We start from the raw sequence: 21,514 nt of genomic DNA, 5'->3' as shown, positions 1-21,514 counted from the left end.
CATGCTCTCATTTAACAAAAGTAAAACCACCTCAAAGAATGTATTTTTTCTTCTGGAAAATGTTTCTTTAGACAAAAAAGGCAAAACAAGAACCATAATCTTAAAGAAAATACAACTTCCCAACTGACACTTGGTCTATTTATAATTTAATGGTGCTGCATTTATGTGACATTTCTCTAGAGGAAGAATAAGGACTTTAATGATTGGTGTTAGAGGAGGAATAGTCCACATATACATTTGCATCTCTTCTGAAGCAAATTCCTTCCTCTTGTACAATGTATGCAGTTGTGTTTCCAATAGTATTGCTCAGATGATTGTGGTAATTGTTATGATGCATTGGACTGACTAGGTACCTATAAGAGCACCCTGACAATGCAGTGAAGAGACAGGGACAGATGAAACCATTACAGTAAAACAGCAGCTATCTATTGCCCAACTTCTTCTATATCAGAAAACTTGTTAGTCATTTCTAGAGAGGGATTTGAAGGAATGAAGAAAAAGCCTCTCATCCTCACCAGAACTTCATATTTAAAAATGTTTAGACTACGCATCAAATACTGTGTTTAGGAGGCAAACAATTATATCATGTATATTTGTTTTTCTGTTTAGTATCTGAAGGACATAGACCAGAAGTGCCCATTCAGTACTTTGTAGCTTTATGCTAAATTACACTTACTTGAAACACAAGGCAGTGGTTCAAGAAGCCAGCAGTAAATCTCAACTCCACTGACTTCAGTAGAGCAATGTTTTCATTTACAGTTTTCAGCTCCTCTTATTGAAAAGAATATTAAATAAATATAAGAAGGGAATCAGTGGCCAAATGTGCTGAATTGTATATTCACCATAGCTAAATGTGCTAAATGTTTGATGAAGGATATAAATAATTAGTAACACGCACATACATTTAAAAAGTTTCTTCTGCTGAGGCATGCATATATCTGACATCTGAGTTTGGAGTGCCACAATGTGCTTGCTTTGTTATTTCTCTTCCCTAGCACTTTATGTGGCTAACCAGGGAGCCACGTTCTTTTTCTGCGCCTACCAAAGAGGCAGTGGCCCATCATTTTACTGTGCACTTTTTAATTCCCTCAGCTATAGCAGGGAGTTACTGATGTTCATTGACTGCTCACTGGGACTTGTATGTAGTAGAACACGACATAATCCATTCATTCACATCTCTATTAATGTCATTCTTGCATAGGCATAACACCGTACACTTATTCCCCCAAGCCCTCTTCATTTGCAAGCTCACACTCTTCTAAGTCTTCTAAGACACTTTTAATCACATCAGGCCTGAAATGGGAAAATATAAATAAATTCTTTTGATGATAAAAGAAGTATCTATGTGTCATGGTTTAACCCCAGCCAGCAACTAAGCACCATGCAGCCGCTCACTCACTCCCCCCCACCCAGTGGGATGGGGGAGAAAATAGGGAAAAGAAATAAAACTTGTGGGTTGAGATAAGAACAGCTTAATAGAATATATAAAGAAGAAACTAATAATGATAATGATAACACTAATAAAGTGACAGCAGTAATAGTAAAAGGATCAGAATATACAAATGATGCACAGTGCAATTGCTCACCACCCACCAATCGATGCCCAGTTAGTCCCCGAGTGGCGATCCCTCCACCCCCACTCTCCCCAGTTTATATACTGGGCATGACGTCACATGGTATGGAATACCCCCTTGGCCAGTTTGGGTCAGCTGCCCTTGCTGTGTCCCTTCCCAACTTCTCATGCCCCTCCAGCTTTCTTGCTGGCTGGGCATGAGAAGCTGAAAAATCCTTGACTTTAGTCTAAACATTACTTGGCAACAACTGAAAACATCAGTGTTATCAACATTCTTCGTATACTGAACTCAAAACATAGCACTGTACCAGCTACTAGGAAGACAATTAACTCTATCCCAGCTGAAACCAGGACAGTATGTATGCACGTATACACATACATACTTATAAAATTGGTATTGCAAAATTCACTACCACATGGCATGCAGATATCCTGAAAAAAAGCGTATTTTAAGGACTCATATGGAAGAGGACTGTAAACATGAAAATATTAAAGGCATGCTACAGTAAGCACAACTGCATGTGCTAAAAATAGGGAATCTACTGTATATCTAGTCTACCAATCTTCACATTCAACCTGCAATGCAAACACTAACTAAACTATAATAAATCTTCTAACATCTAAAGACTCTAAAAGAGCTGCATATTTACCATAAGTTACCATCACCTTGATCTGGCAATGATTTTTTTAAAGACAAAAGGAGCCTACTTGAATAAGCTGGTGTTTTTTTTTTTTTTTTTATTATTTTAACTATTCCAGAAATTGCACTTGAAAAGAACTTTAAGAGTTCCAATAGACCTAGGCTTAAGAAAAGAACCCCAACCAATCTCTGAGCAATTAAATTTACTCAAATTTCTCAAAATGAAAAAAAGAAATGTTCTTTTCCTTTCTTTTTGTTCTAGTGAGATGACAGAGTTGGGATATACTTTGACTAAAAGACAAATAAGGAAATGCTATACAAAGGAGGTGTGATTGTTACCAGGAATGCTTCTTTCTTTCCCATTTATTTTGCTTGCCTACAGCTCAAGTAAGTTCCTCCATGTCAGTTAGACTACTCTAAGGGAACACTTCAGGTCCTGTAGAGCAAGGGAGGTTTTCTCTACAAGCAAAAAACCTAATACCTCCCCATCCCAAGTGCAAAATAATATTTTTTATGTCTACAGGGACCATTATTAGAGAAGTCTTACTGCAGAATCATTCTATAGCAATGAAGTTTGTTACCGAAACCCATAGAGCTAGTGGGTCAGAGTTACTCTTTACAGATTTCCCAACCACAGAAAATGATTGGTCAGTCTATTAGGTGACAAAAGTGAAGTGAATGAAATACGACCAGTTCTACCAGCACTCTTGCACTTGGGAAAAAACAAAAAAACTTAATTTTTATTCTTTTTCTGCCTGAACTCAAATGAAAAGCCAATCATGAAGTTTACAGTGATACACAGAATACAATCACTACTTAAATGTGTGTGTGCAACCAGACATTAAACATCAAAAGCTTTAGGAATGGTTAAAATTCCTCTGAAGATTTCTACCTCAATATGTAGATTTAAAAATCATAGCTCAAGGATGGATCATTTTATAATTTTAAATCATGAAAGAATGAAAAAGACTTTAAAAACAAAAATGCATCAGGAAAGTGAACAGATGGATGAAAAAAACTTATAGTAAGATTTGAACAGTCTAAATAAAGAAACATACTTAATGAAAAACTTTGGATGCATCACGCCATCAGTTCCTTTATTAAAGAAGATAATGAAGACTAATACAAAAAAATTTTTACCTCATTTAGTGAAGAAATCCTTTTCCAATGTGCAAAAAAGCAAGAATAACCTGCACTAAAATAGCAATTCCATAAAGAATGCTAAGATGCAGGGGGTGGGGAGCGGGAGTGGGGGAAGAGTACCAGTGATCTGTTTTGATTTTAGCAGAGTACCTAATTTCTCATCAACGTCAGGTTGGTGTCTTTGTCTCAGGAATAGGCTCAGTACATTGAAAAGGTCATGGAGTTTGCTCATGCCTTAGGGAAGCCATTTCACATCTGAAGGACATTTGTGAAGATCAGAGGTGAATAAAGGACAAAATATGTCTATTTCCAGTCAGCCAGAACATATCAAAGTAAGCAGCAAAATTTCACATGAAGACTGCTGAGCAAGAAAAACATTGGGAAAAAGCAAAGAAGGTCATGTGCAAATACACATAAGCATCCAACTACCAAATTTCTACCTTCCATCTATTTCTCACAGTGCAATGTATCCAAAGTATTTCTTTCTCTCCAATTCAAGAAGTGTGCAAGTTAACACAAAGGAAGCACAATAACAGGGTTAATATTAAAGTATAGCCAACAATGTCTGTGATTTTCTCTGCCCTCTGGAGAGAACATACTGGAGCATTTCTCCTCATTCAGCTTAATCCATCCCTCCCTGATCCATGCCAAGTGGCTTGGGACCAACTTGAAGCAAACCCTCAGCCATTACTAGCAAAAAAAAGTTTAATACCATGGATAGAGTATCTTATTTACACCAGGGTGGCCACCCTGAGGCCTGGACATTCACACAGCACAAACCAAACTCTAAGCTTAGCAAGACCATACACGTCTCTCGGCTTCCAGACTTCCCAAACAGTAACATACTACAAAAAGTCTTGAAGAGTATGTCCCAACCAGTAACATACAACATTACAGATGAGACTGTCAGAAACTTTCTACATCTTGATATTCATTCAAACAAGATGTCAGTATCTTTAGCATTCATAAAATGTTTTCTTCAAACCCTCTGAGAAATAAGTTGGTGAAAGGGAGTGAAAGAATTTTTCTATTGGCTCTTTCTCTGTAAAGTACACAGTAAAACCCAGAAAAGCCATCAGATAAACTTGAATGTGTTTCAGAGTGAAATAGCTACTACAGGAAAATAGTATCTCCCTCACCCCACAGAAGAGTGAGAATCCTTCATGTTTTCTGATTTTATTTTCACCTCATGACTTTTGAGGTTTTTGAAGATAAGAAGAAACCCACTAATGTACAAATATGTCCATTTCCATCTAGCAAGTATGCCACACTCACTAAAGAAAGGTATTTAGTCTGTATGTGATACAAAATATTGCCCCAGCTTTGCAGACAGGTGTGCTCTCTGCTGACAATGTTTTAGCAGTGGTGCTCCGACACATTCCATCCATTTGAATTCTGTGAGAACACTTGCAAATGCACTTGTATCCTATTCATAGTCCTCACGGGGCAGAAAAATCCCTCAAACTTTCACAATTTTATCAGGTCTTTTGAGTAACTTCAAGGACTTCTGACCTTACAAGCTTCCTTGGTTTCATGTAATCAGTTCAGGTATCACCTCATCTGAACAAGGTTCTAAACACACCTGAAGAACATGTTGCTACATGCATCTCAAACCACTATATTGAAATTTCTTATATTATCATGGGTACACAGTATATATATGGTAGTTAAAAAATACTGGATATTTTATGATATCTCACTGATACCACTATCTTGGAGAGTCTTCCTCCTAATCCTTTGAAACAGTAACTCCAACCTTTCCCAGGACAGTGCCTTTGAAACACAGAGGAAGTTACAGTTTCCCCCATAATTAGCATTCTAACTGCAACATATGCAATTCAAATGAGTTATGTGGCCTGACATCCTGCCTCCTGATAACATCAGATGAACTCAAAGACTAAAAAACAGATGCATACTGGAAGAAATTAACATAATTCTTCATCTGAGAATTTTTTAATAGATTGAAATGTATGCTTGAGTGATCACTTGAAGCCCCTGGAAAAATACTGAATATATCTTGAATGCAATTTTTTCAAATGGACCCAAAAGTTAGGCTTCTCTTATCTGTTTATATCTTTTTTCCCACTTTGAAACCCAAGACTTATTTCAGGTCTCTCTCATATGAACAAACCAAGCAATAAAGAAACTGTGACAATACTTATGATCACTGGATACGAGAACCCATGACTCATTGCTTTCTGAAAGCAGCTATATAGATCTTCCTTTTACCTTTCAGGTGTGTTAGAACACTTAGCTCTTGGGGAATGTAAGCCAATCAGGTTGCATGGGGAAATCTGTGAGCTGAAGCATCCCCTTTAGTTCAAGCTCAAACATTAATATTTTAAGGACAATTTGCCTTCTATTTAAGATCCTGAACAACAGAAATAAAAAGCATAAGCAGCAAAACTTACTAAGACAAATTCCCCTATTACTAGTTGTGCTATTATTTAAGAATATATTGTCTCCTTCAACTTCACAAATACAGAGAAAAATACTGACTTCAACTTCCACAGTACTTATGATTCGATCAATACATTTTGTGTTATTTTTAAAAAGAGCTGACATCTGCTTATTTTCTTCTGACATACATTCCAGTACTATTCATCCCACAGAACTTCATAAGGGTAATGCAAACTTGATTTCCTACTAAATTAGTTCCATTGTAATGTATCATTAATTTACGCCCTTAGAGCCTGGAACTGCATTTCCAAAACTAAAGAAGTTTCATCATCCATTGGCTTCACAGATCTGCCCTGTACTGTCTTTCAGTATCTAATCATAAGTCATGAAGTTAACTTTTACCAGCACTACATTTTGTATCCCACATTTCTACTTCTATGTTCTGATTTCTGTTCATGACCTTTTTTCCTCCCTTTCAAGTCAGCATAGCTAGTCTAGGTAAATATTCCCCCATGCATACTTCTTCCATGCTCTTCACTTTTTACTGATTTCTAAAGTCCCCAAATTAACAACCCATGACAAGGCAATTCTTTTGCACCATTAGCTCTGCAGGAGTTCCAAGCCTGTTATAGAGATTACTTGCCAAAACAAATAATGCAAATAATGTGCAGTACACCCATGTTGTTTGCCTCTAGTGACAGCGTAAGTCTCAGCTGTTCCTTCTCTGCAGCTTTTTTGTAAATCAGAATCCAATTTCTTTAACCTGTCCAAGGTTGTTTTCACAACTACAGTAACCAAAACCCCCAGGGTTTTTAGAGCCACTCCCCACCCCACGCCCACAACCATCATGAAAGCCAGAGAACTGAAACACTGCCCTGATTTTTGGACTTGTCAGCAGGCTGAAGTTGAATGAGAAATTATCATTGCATAACTGTTTTGTAAATTAAGCTGTGCTACTTATCACACACACAACTTCAGAAACTGGCATGTAGTAAAATTGCTACTGTGATCAGAAAAGAATATTGTACACTGCTTTTTACATTTTTTACTTCTATTTTCCATCTTCACAAATAGTCACATAACATTCTTACCTGTCTTCCTCTTGCATTTCTCTGAATGGATCTTTTCTTTTTCTTTTAAACTTTTATTTGTTGTATGTTCTTCCTTGTTTCCCTCTCTTTTATTCTCTTTCTTCTTTAGCAGTCCTTAATGCAGGTTTTCACAATCTATGTTATCATTATGTCAGCAAGAAACCCCAGCAGGAGGGTTGAAGCCAGCTACAATACCGGTCAGTCGCTCCCTTGACCAAAGCACCAGCATCCCATTTCTTGCCTTGCTTTTTCCTCCTACTGTTTTTTCCACCACAGTTGTCTCACTTAGTAGCAACATTAGAAAACTGCTGTTTCTAAAAGGCCATAAACAGTCTTTCCAGAAGACAGGGCAATGAAAAAAGGGATGAGGGAGGGGCCACATTCTGTTTGTGGCTTACAATTTAAATGTAATAAATGTAAATAAAATTATGTATTTTATATCACACTACTCATACATAATTGACAAGGTAAAGAGATTAGAAGAAAGTATTTTCTAAGTTTCTCACATAGTGTCCTTTTGCTATTAAAGAAGGGTTAGCATTTGGCCACTTCACATTATTGACATTACTGCTACGCTGTGTGTGCCAGTATGTGCTATGTAAAGTTCTTTACTGTCATACTGTCATCGTATTCGGTGTGTTATCTCAATAGTGGAAAGGACACATTCTTTCTTCCCATTCATACTTGTCAAGCTTATTAAGTCATAGAAACTGCAACAGAGAAAGTAATTTCAGGTCTTTTTCATTATCATGATATAAAGCATTTGTTTCTGTCCATTGCCATAATGGGGGAATTTATTTCTTATTCTTACAGATGGAAAACAGTTTACAGCCCCAAGCCCACCAATTAAGAGAGAAAATCAAGACCATTTATTGCATATATTCAGGAATTCTGCTGACTGATACCTCTGAGATATTTTAGAGGCTCTGCTCTTTCCATTACATGGAAAAGACAGGATTTAATTATACTTTTAGTGAGATGTGATTATATAACATCAATCTCACACCATGTGCTAAATAGAAAGATTGTGTAAGAGACAATTCCAGCTACATATTTTTGCGGGGCAGGGGGGGATGGTCTTGGAAAACACAGCAGTAATGATTTCCTTGAATATTAATGTGAGGTTTTGTATTGTACCAAGGAATGACAGCAGTTTAAGGAAATACGATGGCAGTAATTTTTAGCTCTCTGAATATTAATAGCCTTATTTTCAATTCATTGTCACTGTCACATTATGTAATTGTGGAGGCAGATTCTACCACCCTCATCAAACAGGCATATGCCGTCTTCACTGGAAAAGCAAATCCCGGGCATGTGTACTGACAGAGCTGGGAATAGTGTATGTTTAAGCAGGGCAGGAAAGAGAAAGGGACAACAATTTATTTAGCTGTACCATTTGACTATCACAAAATTCTCTGTGAACTTCCCCTTCACTGAAGAACCTTCTCAGACTTTGTATGTGCTCTGGCATACATTTAAACTGCAATCCAGACTGCAGTTAAACAACAGTATTAAGTTGCCACAGACAGAGAACAGATGTCACCGGCAGATCATTTCCTGTTATCCTTTCAATAATAGCACTTCACATCAAATCAGGGTGCAGACACTTTGCTGAGGCTGCTCTACAGTGAACTTTCTAGAGTGGTGCCAAAATAATGCTGCAGAAAACATTAAGTCAAATAAAAATATGACAGTCATAGTTCACAGGCTCTGTTCTGCAGCATTTGCAACCTATTAATCCAAGACTACAGGAAAATAGTTGAACACACTCGTACATAAAGCAAAGAAGAAGAAAACATAATTAATCTTTTTGATTGTTTGCTTTGTTTTATGGTATTCTAAAATGGGTGTTATTCTGAGTTCTTATTCCTGGAAACTAACTGCTGGTGTGTGTACTTTTTTCTACAGTTTCATTATCCAAGATTTCATAGCCTGCTACTGTTGTACATTTAATGGGGAAAGCAAAGTTTTCAGAGACCCCAGAAGAAATAAAATTTACAAATCATGTGGCCAGAATATACTGTTTGTGACTTAAAGAATAATCTTCAATATTTTGTGAAAGAGGTATTGACGATGTTCAGAACATCAAACTCATAAACCACTGACCAGGTTATAATAGGCTGTTTCACACTGCCAGTATTCAATTTCCAAAACTTTTTGTTAGTATTGAAACAGAAAGACAACAATTAGAAAATTAAGAAATTGGGGAATAAATGGCTCAGCTGGTTTGAGATTCTAGTTGACAGAGGTACACCTGTCTTCCTAGATTGGTAAAGCATCACTCAGCTTTACCTCTTTATCACTTATAGCTTGTACAAAGACTGTGATGTTTTAAGTACAGAAGCAAAGCCAGACCAAATAAATGCAGAATCAAAAAAACCATAAGAACATATCTACATCCCCTAAAACTGGCATGGGGAGACTCCTTGATAGTCTGAATTTCCTAGAGTAAATCTTAACCTGATTCTTACAGAAAAAATGCACCTACAGAGATTTGCTCTGCACCTACAGAGATTTGCTCTGCACCTACAGAGATTTGCCAATTAGGACCCAGTTTGCAACTGGGGACTTCAGTTTACAGCAGCCTATCTTATGTGTTTACCATAGAAAATTTGAAAGCAACTAATCTCAGTCAAAGTGAAAGAGATTTACTTACACCAGGATTCATCTTCAAAGAAAATAAAAAGGTAGCTCTTTTTCTGGAAGAAACTTCTCTTTTGGTTTCTCCGTTTCTCTGTTAGAAAAAGGAATTATGCTGAAAACTATCTGCAGTTATCTGCATGCTGTAAGAAAGCTTCTGAACTAGTAATTTCAGCATTACTAATAAGCACTATCCAAACAGCTGTCTACCTCATATGAATGATTAAAAGAAAATCACATGCAGGGGTGTTTGCCATCTACTCAAATTTCTCCCTTCATATGAAACAGGGTGATCACAACCTCTGTAAGGTTTGCTTGTAGGACTTCTTTAATAACTATTACTCAGGAAAGTATGCCCAACACAGAACCCAAATATGTATTTGGCAACATGTTATTGGTCAGCTGTTTGTATAACTGTAGTACCCAAAAGCGACAGTCAGGGTCATAACATCCTAGATATCAGGCATCATACGAACAGATGAGCAAATCCTTCCTCAAAAGCTGAATCTGCAAAGTAATGTCAAAAATCTAAGATACCTCAGTATATGAGGACAACAATAGAAAGGCAGGCAAATGTATGCCAGGTAAACAAAAATAATAGTGTTCTGTGGAGATAGAGAAAACAATCTGATGGTTCTGTATACTCTCTATTTCTATTGATAGTAAACTTCCTTTTCTTTTGTATGAGCACCTGGAAACCAGTTTTTGTTCCTACTGGTAAAAGGAAGATGAACATGAAAGTAGGTAACACTAGAGTAAGTGTGGCACCCACATCTTTCAAGTGGCTGGGAGAAGGGGAAAGAATCAGTTTGGAGACAGCAGGGGAAAACAGGGTCATTCACATGGTGAAATGCAACCAAGAGTCATCGCTGCTCACCCTTTCCTCACTCATACATAGAGGCCGGCATATAATGATTGGAATACACAAGCACAAAAACCTTCAGTAGAGTTAGAGGGGAGGAATGCCAAGAAGTTCATAGACTACTAGCAATATGGGCAGAGGTTGGCTGTCAGATTTACTCTTAAATACAGCCTTGCTCACAGAAGCATCAAGTCAAGCAGAAAACATATTAATCCTTATTTAAGTAGCAAACCCTGAAAATAAAAAAGAAATAAAAAATCTCCTCAGCCCAAGAGGAGAGTGGGGTAGCACATCCAGTAAAAATGTTATGAGTAGCTCATATGCATTGAAGAATATCACATAATGTATTAGTCAAACCCAGCCTTTTTTCTAGTCTTCTTTTTCACTGAAATTTAAAAGATACTTAAAAAAACACATAGAAAATTTCTGAGCTTTTTTCGTAAGAAGAGTCTTATCTTGTTAAAACATGTTCAAACATATCCTTCTAATCATTTTGCTACAATGCTACTTCCTAGAGCTCTAACACCATGTTTCCTGAAGAAATGAAAAGGCATCCAGAAACTCCCATTCATTGCAGCAAACAGAGGATGAGAACCTACAGAAACATTAACAAAAGATGTATTGGTACAATACACCACATAATACATCCATATTAATTAGAACTGAAGTGTGTTTACACTGTTCAATCAATTACTTTGTAATTAAAATTACTCATTTAACTAGAAGCAAGAATTAAATGCCTGAATTGCTTAGTTATGAAACAGAAGGGAAAAGACTAATTCATTTATTACTTACTAGCAATCCAAGACAATAAATTTAAACTGTAGGCCTCTTAAGATGTACTTGCATACATGTAACCGATGCAGTTAAAATACTCAGATTAATTATTTATGCCTAAGCTTGTAGCCATTCTTCTACTCACATCCATACTTAGGCTGCATTTCTGCACAGGGAATGCAGTAGTTTTAGCTGCTGTCACTTTTTTTTCATGTAATTACATAGCATTTTCAGATAAGTACTTCAGTGTCATAGACATTTATATAGACTTCAATTTAATTATAGGGACAGAAATAATTTACATAACAAGGCCAAAATCTGGTTCAGACCCCATGGGCCTTTGAGACAAGAGGAAGTGGAGACTTCTCAAAGAGTGAGATGACAGCTCTTGGGAATCATCATTAAAATTGAAGTTTAACATTGATAGGAAGAAGTGGAAACAACCACACCTTGATTCAGAACCAATGAAAACAGAAACTCACTGTTTGTAAAAACAGTGGATGCAAGCACAGTTCCTTCGTTATGATCCTACCAGCAATCATGCCAACACAGTATTTATAAGGTAAAAGACATAAAGAGTTCCCTGCCATTGCACAGGTAGGAAATGCAGGTGAATGATTCCCAGAAGAAACACAAGACATTAAAGAAAGAAGCTGAAGGTGAGACTGGACTTTGAGGAAGCAATTATTGGAAGGTGAACTTTGAGATTTAGCTTCGGGCTTTTGCTTTCATTTCAGGTTCATTTCAGAGTGAAGACACATTGTCAAAGGTTTTCAGATGCCCAAAATACAGATATCTAGCAAAGCTTCCAAGAATAACATGAGTGTTGGGTACCCAACCTAAGGGCTTTACATTTCAGTTCTTTGTGGTAAACTCACTAATTCAAAGCACTTTCACAAACCAAATGCAGGGCAATTTTATTAGCTTAGCAGATCATGCAGAGGCAGCAACAGACTACAACTCCTTCTCCCAAGCTCTTTTTAGCTTCAGTGGAGGAGACAGAGGCAGAATACTGATAACACCACCACTAGATGAGAGAGCTAGGAAGCATGATGTTCACGCAAGAAACTGGATGACCATCAGATGGTGAAAGCAGGTGCCTGCAGTGGGCAGCAGCACCCTGTCTGAAGTGGGATGCTTGGAGTCCCAGGTGGAAGTCAAACTGGCCAGCCTGCCAGGGAAAGATATTCTGGAAGATTTAGAAAATGGTACCAGGGCAGCCCAAAGCTACTGAAAAATATCTTTATGCAGTAGTTCAGAACATTAACCATTCAGATCTTTCTCATGAAGACTCATATTCAAGTGAGATACATGGAGACTTAAATCCAAAACTGTGAGTCCACTCAGCCATCAACTTAGCCTCTAAATACCAAATCTTTAGACATACTACTTCAAAACCAAAAAAACCCCTTAAGATTCCTAAACAGGGAGTGTGCTGCTGTTGTGCTGAGGTGGAACACCCCTGCAGGGAGGAGAGCCACCTCTTGGTGGGACAGTGGGAAAGGGGGCCCAGCCCTCAGCAGGCATGGCACCAAGGCCACTGCCATTCGGCATCTCCAAGAGCCTGAGCGGCACAAAGCGAGGAAGGGGAAACAGCCGGGGGCCAGGCCACATGGCTAGTGGAGGGTGACTGCCAGGTGGGGAAGGCTGGAATCTTGTGACTACTGGCAATGGGAGAAATCCACCTGCCTGACCTGCAAATCACAATGGGTATAGTATGCTGGGCCCTGGTAAGCATGAACAAGAGCCTTCAGGGAAATTGCCAGAGCTGAGCCCAAACCATGCACCTACCTGAAGGAGAAGTGATATTTATAGGTTTCCCCCTTCATGGGGTGGAGGCACCATCTGATGACCTGAGATACGAAACCAGGATGTTTGTTGCTTGCCAGGGGCCAAGATGTTGCAGAGGGACTGCCAAGGCTTGTCTGGCCTTTAGACTATTACCGCTTGGTGCTCTTCCACGTGGGCACCAGGAATACCATTGGGATAACCCAAAACATATAAAGAGTGACTTCAGAGCTACAGGAGGAAGGGTGAAGGTCCTGAGGACCCAGCTAGTGCTTCCTGCATCCTGCCAGGCAGAGGGAAAGGCTGGAGAATTGGACCCATCCAGTGAGTCAATACCTAGCTGCATAGCTGGTTTTTGAGGCAGGGCTGTGGCTTCAGTGATCACAGGACATTCCCTGAGGAGCAAGGGCTACTGAGCAGAGATGGGGCACATCTTACAGTGGAGCATGAGTGTTCTTCATAAACAGTTTGCTAATCTATTGAGGAGAGAGCTTAACTACCTATGCTAGGGGAAGGTTACTGTAACTGGAAGAGAAGTGAGGCCACAAGGGATAGAGCACATGTATCTGAGGAACAGCATAAGATGGGAAACTGTCACACTTTCCCTGTGAGAACACAGCTTGGGCCTGCACACCAATGCATATAGCATTGTGAACAAGCACGAGGAATTAGAAATCTGCAGCTGCAGAGCTGTAAATTTATTGGGATTACAAAGGCATGGTGAGATAGCCTTCATGACTGGAGTGCTACAATGGAGGGATGCAGGCTCTTTAGGAAAGATAGTGGGCAGGTGGAGGTGAGGTTGCATATCCTTGAATGCATGGACCTATGCATTGGGGCAGGTGACAAAGCAACTGAGAGCTTGTGGGTAAAGTATTAAAGGACGGATCAGCAGAGGTCATGTGGTAGTTGATGTCTTCTACAGATTTCCTGATCAAGAAGAGGAGACAGATGAAGCCTTCTTTAAGCAACTGGAGAAAGTACCACAGTCAGAACCTGTGGTACTCATGTGTGGTGGACTGACCCTGGCTGGATGCCAAGGGCCCACCAAGCTGCTCTACCACTGCCCTCCTCAGCAGGATGGAGAGGGAGAAAATAAGATAGAAAAAAACTCATGAGTCAAGATAAAGACAGTTTAATAAAGCAAAAGCAAAGGCTATGTGTAGAAGCAAAGGAAAACAAAAGATTTATTCTCAACTTCCCATCAGCAGGCGATGTCCAGCCACTTCCCAGGAAGCAGGGCTTCAGCATGTGTAGTGGTTGCTCTGGAAGACAAATGTAATAATGAATGCTCCCCCGCTGGTCCTGCTTTCTCTTAGCTTTTATTGCTGAGCAGAGATGATATGGTATGCAATATCCCTTTGGTCAGTTTGGGTCAGCTGTCCTGGCTATGTCCCCTCCCAAGAACTTGCCCACCCCCAGCCTAATGGTGAGGGGGGAATGTTGGAGAGACAGCCTTGATGCTGGGGGAGCACTGCCCAGCAGAGGCCAAAGGACTGGTGTGTTATCAACACCCTTCTAGCTACCAGTATAAAGCACAGCACTATGAGGGCTGCTGTGGGGAAAAGTAACTCCATCTCAGCCAGACCCAATACATCATGGGAATCATAGAATCATTTAGGTTGGAAAAGACCTTCAAGATCATTGAGTCCAACCATTAACCATGCCCACTAAACCAGGTCCTGAAGTGCCCTGTCCACTCGCTTTTTGAATATCTCCATGGATGGTAACTCAACCACTTCCCTGGGCAGCCTATTCCAATGTTTGACAACCCTCTCAGTAAAAATTTTTTTCCTAATATCTAACCTAAATCTCCCTTGCCTCAACTTGAGGCCATTTCCTCTTGTCCTATCACCAGCCACCTGACAGAAGAGACCAGTACCCACCTCACTACAACCCCCCTTCAGGTAGTTGTAGAGAGCGATAAGGTCTCCCCTCAGCCTCCTCTTTTCTAGACTAAACAGCCCCAGTTCCCTCAGCCGCTCCTCACAAGACTTGTGCTCCAGGCCCCTCACCAACTTGGTTGCCCTTCTCTGGTCACACTCCAGCACCTCCATGTCTTTCCTGTAGTGAGGGGCCCAAAACTGAACACAGGACTAGAGGTGCGGCCTCACCAGTGCCCAGTACAGGGGGACGGTCACCTCCCTGCTCCTGCTGGCCACACTATTTCTGATACAGGCCAGGGTGCTGTTGGCCTTCTTGGCCACCTGGGCACACTGCTGGCTCATATTCAGCCGGCTGTCAACCAGCACCCCCAGGTCTTTCTCTGCCACCAGGCGGCTTTCCAGCCACTCTTCCCCAAGCCTGTAGCGCTGCATGGGGTTGCTGTGACCCAAGTGCAGGACCCGGCACTTGGTCTTATTGAACTTCATATGATTGGCCTCAGCCCATCAATCCAGCCTGTTCAGATCCCTCTGTAGAGCCTCCCTACCCTCAAACAGATCGACCCCGCCTTCCAACTTGGTGTCGTCTGCAAACTTGCTGAGGGTGCACTTGATCCCCTCATACAAACCATCAATAAAGATATTAAACATATCGGGCCCCAACACTGAGCCCTGGGGAACACCACTTGTGACCCGCCACCAACTGGATTTAGCCCCATTCACCACAACCCTCTGGGCTCGACCATCCAGCCAGTTTTTCACCCAGTGAAGAGTGCACTTATCCAGGCCACAAGACGCCAGTTTCTCAAGGAGTATGACATGAGAGACAGTGCCAAAGACCTTGCTGAAGTCAAGGAAGACAACATCCACAGCCTTCCCCTTATCCACTGGGCGGGTCATCTGGTCATAGAAGGAGATCAGGTTGGTCAAGCAGGACCTGCCTTTCGTAAACCCAAGTTGACTGGGCCTGATCCCCTTCTTATCTTGGACTTGCCATGTGAGTGCTCTCAAGACAAACCATTCCATGATCTTCCCCGGTACGGAGATCAGGCTGACAGACCTGTAGTTCCCCAGATCCTCCCTCCGACCCTTCTTATAAATGGGAGTCACACTGGCAAGCCTCCAGTCCTCTGGGACCTCCCCTGATGACCAGGATCGCTGAGCGATGATAGAGAGTGGCTTGGCAAGGACCTCTGCCAGTTCCCTCAGTACTCTTGGATGGATCCTATCAGGTCCCATAGATTTCTGAGTGTCCAGATGGCGTAGCAGGTCCCTAATTAATTCCTCCTGGATTAAGGGAGGTATGTTATGCTCTTCATCCTTACCTTCCAGCTCAAGGGGTGGAGTACCCTGGGGATAACTGGACTCACTATTAAAGACTGAGGCAAAGAAGGCATTAAGTACCTCGGCCTTTTCCTCATCACTGGTTGCTATGTTCCCTTCTGTATCCATTAAAGGAAAGATATTCTCCTTGGGATTCTTTTTACTGTTAACATATTTGTAAAAACATTTTTTGTTGTCCCTTACGATAGTGGCCAGATTTAGTTCTAGCTGAGCTTTTGCCTTTCTAATTTTCTCTCTGTATGATCTAACAAGATCCCTGTACTCCTCCCAAGTTGCCTGCCCTTTCCTCCAGAGATGATAAACTCTCCATTTTTTCTTGAGGCCTAGCAAAAGCTCCCCATTCAGCCAGGCCGGTCGTTTTCCTCAGCAGTTCGACTTGTGGCACATGGGAATAGCCTGGTCCTGAGCCATTAAGATTTCCTTCTTAAAGAGTGTCCATCCCTCCTGGACCCCTTTGCCCTTCAGGACCGTCTCCCAAGGGACTCTCTCAACCAGTGCCTTGAAGAGGCCAAAGTTTGCCCTCTGGAAGTCCATAGTGGTGGTTTTGCTGACCACCTTCCTTGCCTCACCAAGAATTGAAAATTCTATCATTTCATGGTCGCTAAGCCCAAGACAGCCTCCGACCATCACACCTCCCACCAGTCCTTCCCTGTTCGTAAACAACAGATCTAGCAAGGCTCCTCCCCTGGTTGGCTCACCCACCAGCTGTGTCAAGAAGTTATCTGCCACACACTCCAGGAACCTCCTAGATTGTTTACTCCCTGCTGTGTTGTATTTCCAGCAGGCGTCTGGAAAGTTAAAGTCCCCCACGAGGACAAGGGCACATGATTCTGAGACTACTGCCAGCTGCTTGTAGAATGACTCATCCGTCTCTTCAACCTGGTCAGGTGGTCTATAACAGACTCCCAGCACAATATCTGTCTTATTGGCTTTCCCTCTCATCCTCACCCATAAGCACTCCACCTTGTCATCAGAATTGTGTGGTTCTGTACAGTCAAAACATTCCCTAACATAGAGAGCCACCCCACCACCTCTTCTACCTCGCCTATCCCTTCTGAAGAGCTTGTAGCCATCCGTCGCAGCACTCCAGTCATGGGAGTCATCCCACCATGTTTCCGTGATGGCAACTAAATCATATCTATCCTGCTGCATGATGGCTTCCAGCTCCTCCTGTTTGTTGCCCATGCTGCATGCGTTGGCATAGATGCATTTGAGCTGGGTTATCGAATCCATCCCTAACATCGGCATGCTGTCCCCAGGCTCATCTCTGGTGCACCTAGTTTTATCCCTTACCCCCTTTGAAACTAGTTTAAAGCCCTCCCTATGAGCCCTGCCATCTCACAAGCGAGGTTTCTCTTACCCCGTTGAGAGAGCTGGACACCATCTGTCGCTAGCAAGCCCGGTGCTGTGCAAACCTCCCCATGACCCAAAACCCCCAAATTCCACCGATGGCACCAGCCTCTGAGCCACGTATTAACCAGGCATGTTTTCCTGTTCCTTTCAGTGTATTTCCCTGTCACTGAAGGGATGGGGGAAAACACTGCCTGTGCTCCCGATCTTTCTACTAATCATCCCAGTGCCCTGAAGTCCCTTTTGATTGCCTTTGGATTCCTCTCTGCAATCTCATCACTGCCAACCTGCACAACCAGCAATGGGTAATCATCAGAGGTCCAAACCAGACCAGGGAGTTCCCTGGTAATGTCTTTTACCCGGGCCCCAGGGAGGCAGCAGACTTCCCTGTGGGATGGGTCAGGTCTGCATGTGGGGCCCCCTGTCCCCCTCAGAAGGGAGTCGCCTACGACAGTTACCCTCCTTTTTCTTTTTTCAGGCGATGTGAGAATGCGTGGGGCTGCCCGACTGGGCCTAGGCGCCTCCTCCCTAGACAGGACTTCGTCTACCCCCTGATCTTCACTGGCCTGGTCCTCAAGTTCCAGAGCCCCATACCTGTGGTGTAGGGGCAACTGGGAAGGTGAGGGAGACCAGGAGGGGACTCGCCTGCCTCCCCAAGCAGGGACCTGTATCCATTCCCCTCCATCTCTTAGGTCCCCTCCTGCCAGGGGAACCTCCGCTTCTTGCGGAGCCTCCACCTGCTGCCTCTGCCTCAGGGACGGCAGGGTGTGGGCCCACCAATCCATCTCCCTCTCACACTCCCTGGTACTCCTCAACCTTTCCACTGCCTCCTTCAGCTCTGCCACCAGGCTGAGCAGACCATCCACCTGCTCACACCTCACGCGAGAGGTGTCCCCGCTGCCCTCCGTCATCAGCGACAGACTCAGGCGCTCCCCGCAGCCAGAGACCTGGGCAGCTGCATGTTTACATGGCACCTCTGTCTGCGTTGCCACATTTTTCCTAACGACGGCTTTCCCCCGAGCGGCAACCGCACCTGGGTCTCCCTCCGGGCCGACACCCACCGCTTGAGCAGCCTGCTCGAGCTGGCAAGAGGAAGACGGGGCCTGCACGCCTTGCCGCGCCGCGCTCCTGGTCGCCGCCGCTCCTCAGGGCCGTTCAAATCTCCCGCCGTTGCCCCGGCAAGGCCCGCGCCGCGCCAGCCTCTCTCGCGAGAGCCGCCGGCTCCGGCCGGTCCCTCCGCTCTTCTCTTCCCGCCGCTCCCGGGCCTCGGGAACCTCCCGGTCCGCCTCAGCCTCCCGCTGAGCCGCCCACTGACCGCTGCCGGCCTCGCCGCTGACTGACTGCTGCCCACCGTGACGCTGCGTTCAAATCTCCCGCGGTAAAACTTGAGCCACCCCATTATCTGCACAAATGGCACTACATCTGAGCACAAGCAATCCAGGAGACTTCTAGACTGTATTGAAGGTAACTCCTTGATGCAGGTGATGACTGAACTGACTAGCAGAGATGCTGTATTGTACTTGTTACCACCAAGAACTATGCTGGATGATGATCAAGGGCAGCCTTGGCTGCAGTGAGGCTGCAGTGAGTGTGAGACTGTGGAGTTCAATATCCTGAGTAGAAGAAAGATAAACAGCAAAATAAATCCCCTAGGTTTTAGAAGAGGACACCCCTACAATTAAAGGCAAATTGTGGACGACACTCTGCTGCCAGAGGGATTGAGAAAAATGCACTAGCAATGTCAATTGTGGCATACCACTTGGCTGCCTTTGACTCTAGCTCGTATTGAAGTTCTAGCATATCTGGAACGCCAGCACTCAGCGGTGGCGTAACTTCATTCAGGCCGCGATAGTCGACTGTTAGTCTCCATTCCCCATTAGACTTCCGCACTGGCCATATGGGACTATTAAAGGGTGAGCGAGTTTTGCTGATCACTCCTTGGCTCTCCAGTTGGCGAATCAATTTGTGGATGGGAAACAGAGAGTCTCGGTTGGTGCGATATTGCCGCTGGTGCACCGTCGTGGTAGCAATTGGCACTTGTTGTTCTTCAACCTTCAGCAACCCCACAACCAAAGGGTCTCGGGAGAGACCAGGCAGGGTAGACAGCTGTTCAGTCCCCTCCGTCTCCAAGGCAGCTATGCCGAAAGCCCATCAATACCCCTTCGGGTCCTTAAAATACCCCCTCCTGAGATAGTCTATGCCAAGGATACACGGAGCCTCTGGACCAGTCACAATGGGGTGTTTCTGCCATTCATTTCCAGTTAGGCTTACTTCAGCTTCCAATACAGTTAACTCTTGAGATCCCCCTGTCACACCAGAAATACAAATGGGTTCTGTCCCTTTATAACTTGATGGCATTAGAGTGCACTGTGCGCCGGTGTCTACTAGAGCCTTATACTCCTGTGGGTCTGACGTGCCAGGCCATCGAATCCACACAGTCCAATAGACCCGGTTATCCCTTTCCTCCACCTGGCTGGAGGCAGGGCCTCTCTAATTCTGGTCAGAGTATTCAGTAGTCACTTCTCATAAAATTGGCTCAGAAGTCCCTTCAAGAGGATCAGAAATAAAATCAGCCCTTCTACTCTGTTTGGAAACTGGAGCAGCATTTTTCCTGGTAGAATCCCCTTTTGTGGTGGTTTTTCCTCGCAGTTCATGTACCCGTGCATTTAGGACCGAGGTAGGTTTTCCGTCCCATTTCCTCATGTCCTCTCCCTATCACATAGGTAAAACCACAGGGCACCTCGCGGTGTGTACCTTCTATATTCTCTCTCTTGGGCAGAAGAACACTCACTCCTAATAGCTGAGACATTGGATCTTACAAGTGTGGAGTAGGATATATCATCTTTGATTTGTTGGACATCCTGGGACAGCTTCTCCACAGCCAAAATGCAGGCTTGTAGGGAGGAGGAGAGATCTTCTTCGTATTGACGGAGTTGGTGAGCCACTTCCTCCACTGTTGGTGCCTCTTCATCCTTCTAGGACATTATTGCCAATGCATTGGCATAGGACGATGGTGCGCTCCGTACAAACTTCTGCCACATGGGTCGTGTGCATTGGACTTCGTCTGGATCTTTGGGTAATTGTGGGTTGTCTGGGTCATGATGAATCATCTCTAGCACAGCTAATTCCCTCAGATATTGGATACCTTTTTCCATGGTGGTCCACTTGCTTGATTGACATATAACATCTTCCTTAAAGGGGTACCTTTCCTTCACACTTGACAGGAGTCGCCTCCAGAGGCTGATGGCTTGTGTCCCTCTTCCAATTGCCTTGTCAATGCCACCTTCCCTGGCAAGTGATCCCAGCTGCTTGGCTTCCCTACCTTCTAATTCCAAGCTATTAGCCCCATTGTCCCAGCATCGGAGGAGCCAGGTGATAATATGCTCACCTATATGGCGGCCAAAATCTTTTCGCATATCCCGCAGCTCACTCAAGGATAGGGACTGGGTTATTACCTCTGGTTCTGCCTCTTCCTCCTGTTCCCGTGATGACCCTGGTTCACCTTCATCCTTCGCTAAGCGAACTGATTTTTTTGTATATTTCTTTTTATGTACGGGGGCAACTGATACTGGTGCAGGTTGGTCCGCTGGTTCAGTTGCAGTATCGCTCGCCAGGTTTTGGATAACCGCAGTGTCTGTCGCTGAGGTTTGGGTAGCAGCAGTCCTCGTCGCTGGGGCTGGAGGGGCTGCAGTGCCTGTTGTTGAGGTTTGGGTAGCCCAAGTTCTCGTCGCCGGGGCTGGAGGGGTCACGGTGCCTGTCGCCAAGGTCTGGGTGCCTGCAATGCTCCTTGCCGGGCCTGGAGGGGCTGCAGCACTCTTTGCCGAGGTTTGGGTGGCCGCGGTGCTCATTGTTTTGTTGTTAGGTCTAGAGACTTTCTCTTCCCCTTGAGGGTACTGAGTGGTGTCGAACAGGGCTTGATAGGCATGGGCCAGGCCCCAGCACGTTGCAGTGATTTGTATCTCTCTGGAGCTGCCGGGGTGACAGCATACCTTTTCCAAATATTTTACTAGTTCTTCTGGATCC

This window comes from Buteo buteo, chromosome 20, assembly GCF_964188355.1.
Source record: "Buteo buteo chromosome 20, bButBut1.hap1.1, whole genome shotgun sequence".
Classification (NCBI taxonomy): domain Eukaryota; kingdom Metazoa; phylum Chordata; class Aves; order Accipitriformes; family Accipitridae; genus Buteo; species Buteo buteo.
This window is presented reverse-complemented; position numbering follows the sequence as displayed.